Here is an 11,291-nt window from a genome sequence, read left to right as displayed (position 1 = left end):
AAAAATGGCTGAATAAATCACATATTATTTATTTTATCTGTGTAAGACAGTACTGCCACATTTTAGGCAACACTTGATAGTGTAAGATGCTTTTTTGTTATTTTGTTTTCCCCTTGCCATTCTTGGAAGTTCATATTAGAATCTCTCTGTGGTTTTAATAGGCCTGTCCCTGATTACTAACAAAGTTGAGCAACTTTTAAAATAGTTAATGATCGATGGGTATATTCCTTTGTAATGTGTTTCTCACATGCCTTGCTCTTTTTTCTACTGAGTTTTCTATTTTTTACTTAATAATTTGAATTCTTGAAATATTTTGAAGACAAACATTTATAAACATTGAAATAAATTCTCCCCCTTGATGTTTGCTTTTTTACTTTCTAATTGGTGTCTTTTGATTAACAAAATTTTGTAATTTTTAAGTTATTGAATTTATAAATATTTTCATTATTCTTAGGCCTTTTAAATCCTTGCTTAAATAGTGGCCAAGAGGACATTCTCTTGTGCTAACTTCTTGAAGCTCTGTTTTACATTTCACATTTAAATCTACAATCTACCTAATTAATATTTTTGTATAGAATGAAGTATTAGTTTAAGATTTATTTATTTCTTCATTTGACAATTCACTTGATCTTAGCCAAAAGGCTGAGAAGCGATCTTCATTTGACAATTCAATTGGTTTACAACTATTTATTGAAAAGACCATATTTTCCCCACTAGTCTGTATTGACACCTGTATTATAAATTTTGTATACATGAATTAAATCCATTCATGTATTCTTCCAATGTTATGCAATTATTATAATTTGTAATAATGTCTTAACTGATGTCTTGTAAGGTGTTCAATCTGATAGGGGATACCTACAAAAAAAAAAAGGATTTCTACAAAATTGAAAACAGCATAGTTAATAGTGAAGTCTTTAAACCTTCCTTCTAGGATTGGAAATGAAACAAGGAAAACCACTATTACTTTCCGCCTTTACTTCAAGAATGCCTTGTTATTTGTGGCCCTTGAATCTCTATGTAAATATTATACCAAGCTTGTGCATATGTATACACATGCATACATACACACATAGATATTTGTATTTTAATAACTTTGGGCATAGCAAAGTTGTGTTTTTTCTAAGTATACACACATTTTGTGGTAGGCATATGCTACAAATCTTTATATTTTTTTGAGAAACCTCCATACTGTTTTTCACAGTGGCTGTGCCAGTTTACATTCTCACCAACAGGGCACAAGGGTACATTTTTCTCCACATACTTGACAACAACTGCTCAAAATATTTTTAAATGCTTAAAGTTTACTTGAAGGAAAATGAAAGTATATTGTGGAAACACTGACTTTAAGATGAATAGGATTTGAAGATTATTGAGCTACCTTATATATTTCTGCCCAAACTTTATTTCTAGCAACTGAAAACACATACAAAACATGATAATCAACAAATACATGGCTTTTGTTTTTCTTTTTTTTTTTAATTTTTTTTTCTAATTTTTTTTTCAACGTTTATTTATTTTTGGGACAGAGAGAGACAGAGCATGAACGGGGGAGGGGCAGAGAGAGAGGGAGACACAGAATCAGAAACAGGCTCCAGGCTCTGAGCCGTCAGCCCAGAGCCCGACGCGGGGCTTGAACTCCCGGACCGCGAGATCGTGACCTGGCTGAAGTCGGACGCTTAACCAACTGCACCATCCAGGCGCCCCTGTTTTTCTTTTTTTAAGAAGACTATCACTACCTGCTTCAAGAAACTGCTTCTGGCCTTACTTACCCTAATATATCTTATATAGCCACTGCTCACTTAAGCCTAAGTTTATCTCTTTGTCTCATTGAATTTCCACATTTCTGGATCTTTGAAATAATTTTTGATAGGCTCTGAACCCTTGAATTTTCTGGCCAATTATAATTCACTTTATGGCTCTTTGGACTAGCTTTACTTCCCATATTTACTTCCATCACATGAATCACAAGCTTTGTCACTAAGACATACTAACAACTAGAACAAGTGCAGTATTTTCAATTCTCAGCAAATATAGGAATTCAAATTTTATACAAAATAATTTAAATATTGATTTAATGGAATACTAGTTGTTTTAAAAAATAGGTAATAAAAATCCTTTGCAGGGTATATTCCATGGTTTAATTTGTAATCTACACTTGATCTTAGCCAAAAGGCCGAGAAGCGATTGTAATCTAAAATAATATGTAGAGTGCATATCTTCACTTTGACTCATCAAATACCCATGCCTTTAACTATTGATATATATTCTAAATACCTACTATGTCTTGCAATTATGATATTTTCATCTGGTATATATTTTTTATTTATTTTTGTGATTAGATTATGTAGAGCTTAATCATATGTTTTATGACTTACAGCAACAGATATTGTCAAGACAATTGGTGGAGTCAGAGGTATTGATGTACAGCATAGCAAAATGCAAGAGAAAGTAAGATCAATAGAAGATTCACAAGTGACTTCTGAATTGAAAGTAAGAAAGAGAAAAGTATTAAGAAAATTAAAATAATCAAAAGCATGGTATCTAACTAGGCACTGTTTATACAAAGAAACATGAGCAAATTGTGTATGATTTAGGCATTTTAACAAAGACAGTACCCTTTGTATGTGTATGTTACAAAATGAAAAAGGAAATTAATTGACAATAAGATACTGCTTATTTTTTTGCAATTTATAAATGCCTAGTGAAACTTTGATAACTCCATGTTAGAAGTAATGTCCCTCAAATATGAGTCAGTAATCAAAAAATTGGTGTCTCCCATTTCAAAATGGAAATAGAATGCATTTTTAAAAACTAGTGGCTTGTTACCCAATCATACATAATGCATACATGTGAATTATGTTTAGATAGATAGATTAGACTCTGGATACAGATTTATGCATAGTCCAATACATATAATTCACATACTATATTAATATATAATCCAATAGTAGCTTTGATTTGAGGAAACTGAAGCAAGTAAATGTTCTGATGGAGGAAGTTTGTATTCAGGGTAGTGGTCGCAAGCTAAAGTAATAGTTATAATTTACTAGAATGGGATCACTGCAGTGGAAATACTTTATGGCATGCAGAGTTGGGTTTCTAATTGTAAAATAAAGAAATCAATGGATCACATAACTTTAGTCAGAGAAAGTCTTCAGAGCCAGAAACCCTCTGGGGAAGAATTTACTCTGATAAAATGGAAGACTATAGTGAGTATATTTATCAACAAAAAGCTGGACTTATCTTATTGATCTATAACATTCTTGTCGAAGTATGTGCTAAACATATTACTAGACAGAGTTTTTAATCCTCAGGTCAAATAATAAGGTTGAATACTCTGCCCTGATGTGGGTCTTTACACCAGTGGCAGTGGTATTGGGAATAATCTGTCTTCCTTCCAGGCTTATCTCTTTGATCAAGAACAAGATCTTAATCAAAGGCAAGGTTGGAAACTATTTTGATCCCTGCATACATGTTCTTTATTTTTCTTCTTTTTCAAACTTATGAAGTCCTCCTAAGAGCTTAAACATTTGGAAAAACAAAAAAAACTAGAAAGACTTGCTTCTTTTACTTTTTGACCAGCCTTACACCTATCCTCAGGAAATTAAAAATAGAGACAGCTGACTTCTTAAAATAAAAGAAACTGATATTTTTAGGAAAAAAATATAAAATTAAAATCCCCAAAGTGTATTCATCCTGTCATAGTCCTATCTCCTACTTCCTGAAAAGGTACAAATTATATTGCTTTCTGAGTGATTTCACACTCTTACTCAGTGCCTACTCATTGCAAGGTTGGGGGAGTTTCAATAGCAATATGTTTTTTCCCAGTAGGTTCCCATGTTAGGGATTACAACTAATTTAGGTTTCCATGCAGAATTGGGACATGCTTTTTTAATATATATAATCTATATTTGATTGAATAATTTCCTCATCCCAAAAACATCTAATCAGAGTTGAATTCAAAGGCAGAGCAGTAGGTTCCATGATTCTTCACTATCTTACTGCAGTTTAGCAAAAGAGGCTTAAAATGTTATTCTTATAATTCTTTTTCAAATATGCATGCGTGGCGGGTTGGAGGGGAGGTGACTCATTGTAATTGTTTCACTGAGTTTACTGTGCCTGGTTTGTTTGGCTATTTTGATTCTGAAAATTAGCAGCATGGTTTGTACCACTTTCATTGCCATCTTGACATCTGGAATCTCTTTGACTCCAGTGGGGTTTTTTAGTTATTGTATGTCGTGTCCCTGCCAGGAGTAATAAAGGTCATTTACCAAAAATCCAATTAAAATTTAAACTTTATGTTAATAATCTGTTACAAAGAAATTCCAACATTTTTAGAAGTTACTTTTCTCAAATCAGGTGGCACAGCATCCAGATAATTAACAAGCAGGAAATACAATTTCAATTAATGAGACTGTCTTTCTCTTTGTCTCCTTGGCCTCTCCTTCATGACACCTCACCTAATTGTGCCCCCTTTGTGAACCAAAAGAGAAAATGAGTAAAAACTAACAAAGAAGAGGAGATGATTTTTTGTTCTCTCAAAAGAATATGAACAATTCCTTTTAGAATGTGAATGTGTGCTATGCCAGTTCTATCTCTTCCAGTGAAGGCTACTACTAGAGAAAGAATCAGACCCACTAATGAGTATTTATAAAAGACCAATCTAATTCCAATGCCTAAATGAAACAATGAAAGAATAGAACAGTAATTTTATGAGAACTTTCTGAGAAACGTGTGGCTTCTGCAGTAATTGCTTTAGTAAAAGGCACACTAAAATGCATCTTTGTAGTAAGATATGAAATTCAATGTTACCTGAAGGAAGATAACAAATACAATGTTAAACTTTACTCACACAAACGAAGTTGTTAAAAAAAGTGTTTCCTGTTAATCTTAAAATAAAAGGCCTTATTTTATTTCTTGATTAGAAGTATAATGCATTTGCACAGTATTGAACAATGTTTTCACAGTTATTTCTTTGTATATAAAGTTACAGTAACAGTTTTGTCCTATTCCTTAAATTTTCTAGAAACTACTTCTGCAAAACTGCTGGTTTAGATCATGAATGTTTCAGGTGTATTCTTTCAAACACTATCAGCTAAGGATGAAAGTCCTTATTCATAGTGGAGACAATCATAAAGAAAACAAAGATTAGAGGTTTTCAGAGAGGCTGTTTACATTTTAGCATAAGTCTACAAGCACAGATGGTCACACCTGGAAAGCTTTAGCAGTACTACAATGGTCATATTGCTTTGAAAGGCAGTGTTCATTTGATTCTCAGCAAGAGAATGTCCAAAGTGTGTCATTATTAAACCACATTTTCCAAAATCATCACAGTGAATAGGCAGGGCTTTCCGTGTTGCTACTTCATCTACAATCTCTAAGAAGATTTCCCAACTCTCCTCAGTAATCTGTTGTGAAGTCTCAAAAGCTCCACATTTTTGCCCATGTTTCACTTTAATCATTGATACAAGAATTAGAAGCTATTCTTGCACTAAGTAAGCTTCCTTTCATCATTCAGAAAGGAAGTTATATACTATTAACAGAGTCCTGTTTACAAATATACATTTGCTTTATTTTTAATCTATAATTTGAATACTTCAATACATATTTTAGATGATTTATAACACACACACACACACACACACACACACACACACACACACATGGTGGAACTCTGATAACAAATAAAGACACAAGTAATGAATGGGAGTGAACGAGAGCTTACTTGTGCTGAAAAATTAGGCTAGATGTAACTACTGAATTTTAATAAAATTCTAGTTTTTTACTTTGGGTCAACAAATTCAAAGTGTAGATACAGTGAATAATTGGCTTTAATAGTCTAAGAAGTACAAATTCATTTTTTAAGAGGAGAAATAAAACGTTAAACACCAAACACTAAGAGTGATTTATGTTGTGACACTTTATATAACTGATATGGAACAATATATATATTTACTTATTTTTAAAGTTTATTTATTTTTGAGAGAGAGAGAGAGAGAGAGAGAGAGAGAGAGAGAGAGAGAGAGAATCCTAAGCAGTCAATGCAGAGCCCAATGCAGGGTCGATGTCAAGAACCATGAAATTATGACCTCAGCCAAAATCAAGAGTCAGAACCTTAGCTGACTGAGCCACTCAGGTGCCCCTGAACAAAATTTAAGTAATGTCCACAAGAACAGTTTTCTAAAATCTACAGAAAGCTTCTTCTAATGAGCATTTCTATTTCTTCTATTTTTATTAATCTTTGAAGCATCTATATTTTGTCTCTCTCAAAATCTTTAGGTTCTGATACATGATTTTCTACATTAACTATTACCACATTTTCACATGTGGTATGTCTAATGCTTTGTTAGAATTTTAGGAAAAGACTTCACTGCAGACATCGTATACTAAAATGGGTTATAGATATGGTATAGACACTTCATAGGTATGTCCTCACTCTACACATATTTGAAGGCACTTGGTTTCACTGCTCATTCACACTCTAAGCCCTGTTTTTAGTAATATTTCAATATAATACGATGCTTAAGTTATTTTTTTTTTCTGATGTTGCACTGACTTCTTTGGAAGACCATGCAACATAATACAAACACACAAAAAAAGCTCATACTCCATTTACTGTCCTATTTCCCCTGTCATCCCCATGTGGTGCTATCATAACTGCAGGGAGTGAAAAACCCTATTTCCACATAAAAACCATTTCTAGTTTCCTGATACAAGCCATAAATTCCACCTGCCTTGAGGTGTCAGTTATGAGCCATTGTCTTCTGGCACAACATCAAAACATAATGCGCGCATGCGCGCACGTGCGCACACGCAATCTATATCTGGACACACTAAGATATGATATAGCACAGACTTGAAGTTGATATCTCTGTCAGTAGACACACATCACTTCCTCAACACCCCCTGCGGTTTTGGGGTAGAATAAGCTTGCAGAGAAAGGTAATACTCCTACAGGGGTGAGAATTGCAATTTTCCCCACCCCCTGTGTGTACTGTGGATTCGAGAATTAGGCTTATAATGTGCAAAATTAAAAGAACAGTAGGAAGGAAAATACACGTTTTAAATAGAATTTTAGACTGAATACAGGCTTTTTCTAAGACACATATAAGAAAACTAGTATAATATTATTAAAAGGAACAACAAAATGCCTCTGATTCTAACATTGTTCAGGTTGTGGGAAAGAACAAAGAAGACACTCATTTTTGAATGTACTGTATTTTTGAACAAATTTGGTTCCATGTGAAACTGACATTAATGACTAGCAGTTATTACCTTTAAGAATCAGAGAAAAGGATTAGAATTGCAATTTTCAATTTTAATTGAAAAGAGTGGCACAGAGAAAGAACCATTCTTACTTAACTCATAATTTTCCAAGCTATGAGTTTCAGCACTTTTGGAAGAAACCAGATGAAGAAAATGATAATAAACATCCAAACAGCTTTTAGAACCAAAGAACTCGGCTTTGTGTGTCTGTGTGTGTGTGTGTGTGTGTGTGTGTGTGTGTGTGTGTGTGTGAGTGGTAACATTTTAAGGTGCCAGGAGTGGAAAAAGAGTAATGACCTTTCCTCATTCAGTTCCAATGAGTAGAATAATTAGCCTCAGTCTTATTAGGATGTAAATCTAGACAAATTACTTCTAATATTGCCTTTTTTCAGAATTTCCTTCTATTCGTCTACTCTTAACACTGAATTCCTTCTAAAATTGCATTTTTGTTTTCCTTTATATTAAATGCACATATAGTTGCTTGTGTAGTGTGTAAGTATACTTATAAGAGTAAATATAATATATACTATTTGTATTTTACACATATGGTATGTGTATATATGGAATGAGGTTATGCTTTTCTTTCTTTAATTTACATTTCCATTCAGATAAGTAGCTATATAGAAGTCTGGTCCATGCTTTGAAAAACATTACTCAGAAAAAAAATCTTAATATCCTGAGTTCATTCATTCTATTCATTTGAAAATGATGGACTTCGGGATGGGTTTCTCATTTCTGGTATATGGCAATCTGAAGCCATTGCTACAAAACACAATTACCATAACGGTATGTAGATAAATTTATAGTTTTGCATTTAAAATTTTTGACAAACCTAATGTAATTAATTACATTATATATATATATATATATATATATATATATATATATATATATAAAGAAAATACATAACATTATAACAACTTTTATGTTTAAAGTATTAGAATTTATATTTTTGCATTCTTCTTTATAGATTTCTGCATTTTAAAATATTTCTTTTTTTTTAAGTTTATTTATTTATTTTGAGAGAGAGAGCACACAAGCAGCGTAGGGGCAGAAAGAGGATCCATGCTGTCAGCACAAAGCTAGATGCAGAGCTTGATCTCATGAACTCTGAGATCATGATCTGAGCCAAAATCAAGAAGGATGCTTAAATGGCTGAACCACCCAGGAGCCTCTGTATTTTGAGATATTTCTAAGATGAACATATAGCATTTATAGTTACAAAAACCATATTTTTGAAACAAGTACAAATTTTAATAACTGCTAAAAAATGGATATGTTAGAAATCTACTAACAAAAAATTTGTCTATTTTTAAGTTTATATTTTTATGTGGATCAACTTTATAGTGAGTTAATGTGGGCTAAAATTTGTGAATGATTCCATTTGCTTCCTTAGAAATTGACTACAATGTTGAAATAATGCAAAAGATAGGACAAATATTTAACATCAAAGAAAAACCTACAATGGTAAGGTCTATGCAATAAAGCATAACGGACAAGTACTTGAAATCCATCTTTAAAAAGAGAGTGGTTGCTGTGTGATGGAAAACCACTCTCTAGATCTTGAGTAAGAAAAAGAATTCTGTGGAAGTAGGTGTCACAATAATAAAAAGTCTATTCAATGATACTTTGACTAATTTGAGAAGGAGGGCAAAGATGGGAGCAAGGAAATCAGAAAGTGTTCTTAAATGTCCTCAGAATATATTTCTTCTATAAAAGAATAAAATGAATCTATAAAACCTAATAGCTTGCTATGAAAAAGAAGTAGCAAGCAAGAAGGAGGTCATGGAAAATAAAAGTACAATTGTCTAGGGAAAAAAATCAATATGTGTATGAGAAAATAAAGCTTAGAAAATCTACCAACATCTCTCTAACAGAATTTTCTGAAAAAGAAAAGAATGATAGTGGAATGAAGGAAATAATCAAAACTAAGAATACATTTTCACAGAGTTAAAGGCTTTGACTTTATTTAAAAGGCCTGTGAAATGTTTGAATTAATAACACCCATATCTATAGATACAGTCTCCTGAAATTCTGGGATTCAGATAAAGATAAAATCATGAAATTTTCAAGAGTGGGAAAATTTAAATGATATAAGCTAAAAGTGTATGAACAAATATACACTGTAGCATACACAGTTGGGAGACCACATGCTCTGTTCTCACCCTTACTGCTGCCCTACATTGTCTCAATCCCAACTTCCAAATGCCAGCACCTCGCATTTGAACTTTCTTAGAACTTTAGAACTTTCTCAGCTCATTGGCTCCCATTCCAGGGAATTCAATTTTATATTGGATGTCAATTCCACACCCAATGCTGGCAAAAACTGGGATACACAACCCCCTTGTCCTTCACTCCTCATATGGAATACTTTCAGGCACATCTACACTGACTTCTAGAGTATTAGGATTCAGAAACCCGAAGTGATAGTTTACTTGATAATGAGGTCTCAATTAGCTGCCTTCTCTTCTCTGTGCCCATAACTCCCTAACTGTCAAGTATTTTTTAGGTTCACCTCCAAAATCACCTATTGAAATCAAATCCTTGCCTAAGACTTCTCTGAGGAAACACAAACTAAGAAAAATAAAAAGCCTACAGATTTTATCAGGCTTTTTATTAGTAATTTTAGAAAAAGCAATGCCTGCAAAGTTCTCAGAAAAAATTTTTTCACCTAAAATGCTATGTCCCATCAATTGCTATAAAAATAAACTGACAACATACAAGGGCCCTGATACACTTCTCAAATTCTGCAAAAGACTGAAAACAAAAACCAAAAGAGCTAAATAGACTAATAATTATTGGAAATAAAGCCCAGTAGCCCAGATCCATATAACCCATTTAAAAGGAAATCAGTATAGTAGAGAATTATTTGTTTTATTTAATAAAGATGTTAATTTATTAAATATATAGATTTTTAAATATCAAAATAGTGGAAAATCATAGGAAATTCTGGTGAAAAAGGGGTTTGGGAAAATATGTACAAGAAAGTGAACATTTTAAAGTAATGTAAATTAAAACACTGCAGTTGGTTGAAAATGTGTAAGAAAATACACCACACCCGATCTTGAAATTTGAGATAATGAGCTTAGTGACATACAATAATTATTTCTTTCTCTATGATTAAGTCATGTTACTTGGCTTATAGAAAATGTTTATATAATAGGGAATCATCTCTGAAACTGTGAAGAATTACTGCACATAACATGCTGGTTAAACTCTCAAGGCATTTCTTCAACATAAGAAAACAGACAGAGATTGGGAGATAAAAAGAGGAAGAAGGGAAAAGGACAGAGTTAAGACGGTGGAGAAGTAGGGTGACTGGGATTTTCCTTGTCCCTCAAACACCACTATACTGAGGTCAGATCACTTAGAACACCCAGGAAATCAATGTGTGGAGTGCCAGAAATATCTCCACAGGTGGAGAAGACAGCTTGGCCAGACAGAGGTGCAGGTATGTGAACTGGGGGAGATAAAACAGCATAGGCATAGAGAGGAGGGAACCCCTTCTGTGGAGAGATAATACGGAGAGAAGGACAGAGAAGCTGGGGAATTGCAGTATTGTGCTAGTAAAAGAGAAAAACATCTCCAGACCACAGACGGGAGAATGAGAAATATGGAGAGTGCCAGTTTCTATTTTGCAAATAGCTTTAGGAGCTGAACATTGGAGTTTCAAAAGTGCACAATTTTCTCCAGACTAGAGCCAGGCTTTATTCTCATGCCTTGGTGCTGGCCAGAGGGCGGGGCCTGCGGGTAGGTGGTGTGTGTGGAGGGAGCCAGCCCCTAGGCATGGTAGTGATCTCAGGGATGTACGGGAAGAGAGCAGTCCCCTTCCTCTGGTACTGTGTGAAGAGGGTTTATTGCCTCCCCAAGGAAAAAACACCCTGCAAGCACCAGCCAAATTCCTTGAATCTTAATCGGCAGGGCTGAGTGGTGCTACATCAGAACAGAATCTGTGCAGTGCAGGGCCCCATAACACATGGGGTTTTGAATCCCACATCTAGAAGGTGTGGGAGACTGTGCAA

General features: G+C 33.8%; 1 pseudogene; it reads right to left on the bottom strand.

Annotated features, from left to right (window-relative positions):
* Positions 1-2,077: 2,077 nt before the first annotated feature.
* On the bottom strand, positions 2,078-2,188 carry LOC124521496 (uncharacterized; annotated as a pseudogene).
* Between the last annotated feature and the right edge of the window lie 9,103 nt (positions 2,189-11,291).

This window comes from Lynx rufus, unplaced genomic scaffold (genome assembly GCF_022079265.1).
Source record: "Lynx rufus isolate CCGP_SWC_20201006 ecotype Redwood Valley unplaced genomic scaffold, mLynRuf1.p SCAF_3, whole genome shotgun sequence".
NCBI lineage: Eukaryota > Metazoa > Chordata > Mammalia > Carnivora > Felidae > Lynx > Lynx rufus.
The sequence above is the reverse complement of the archived record's forward strand: the minus strand, read 5'-3'. Positions and strand labels throughout refer to the sequence as shown.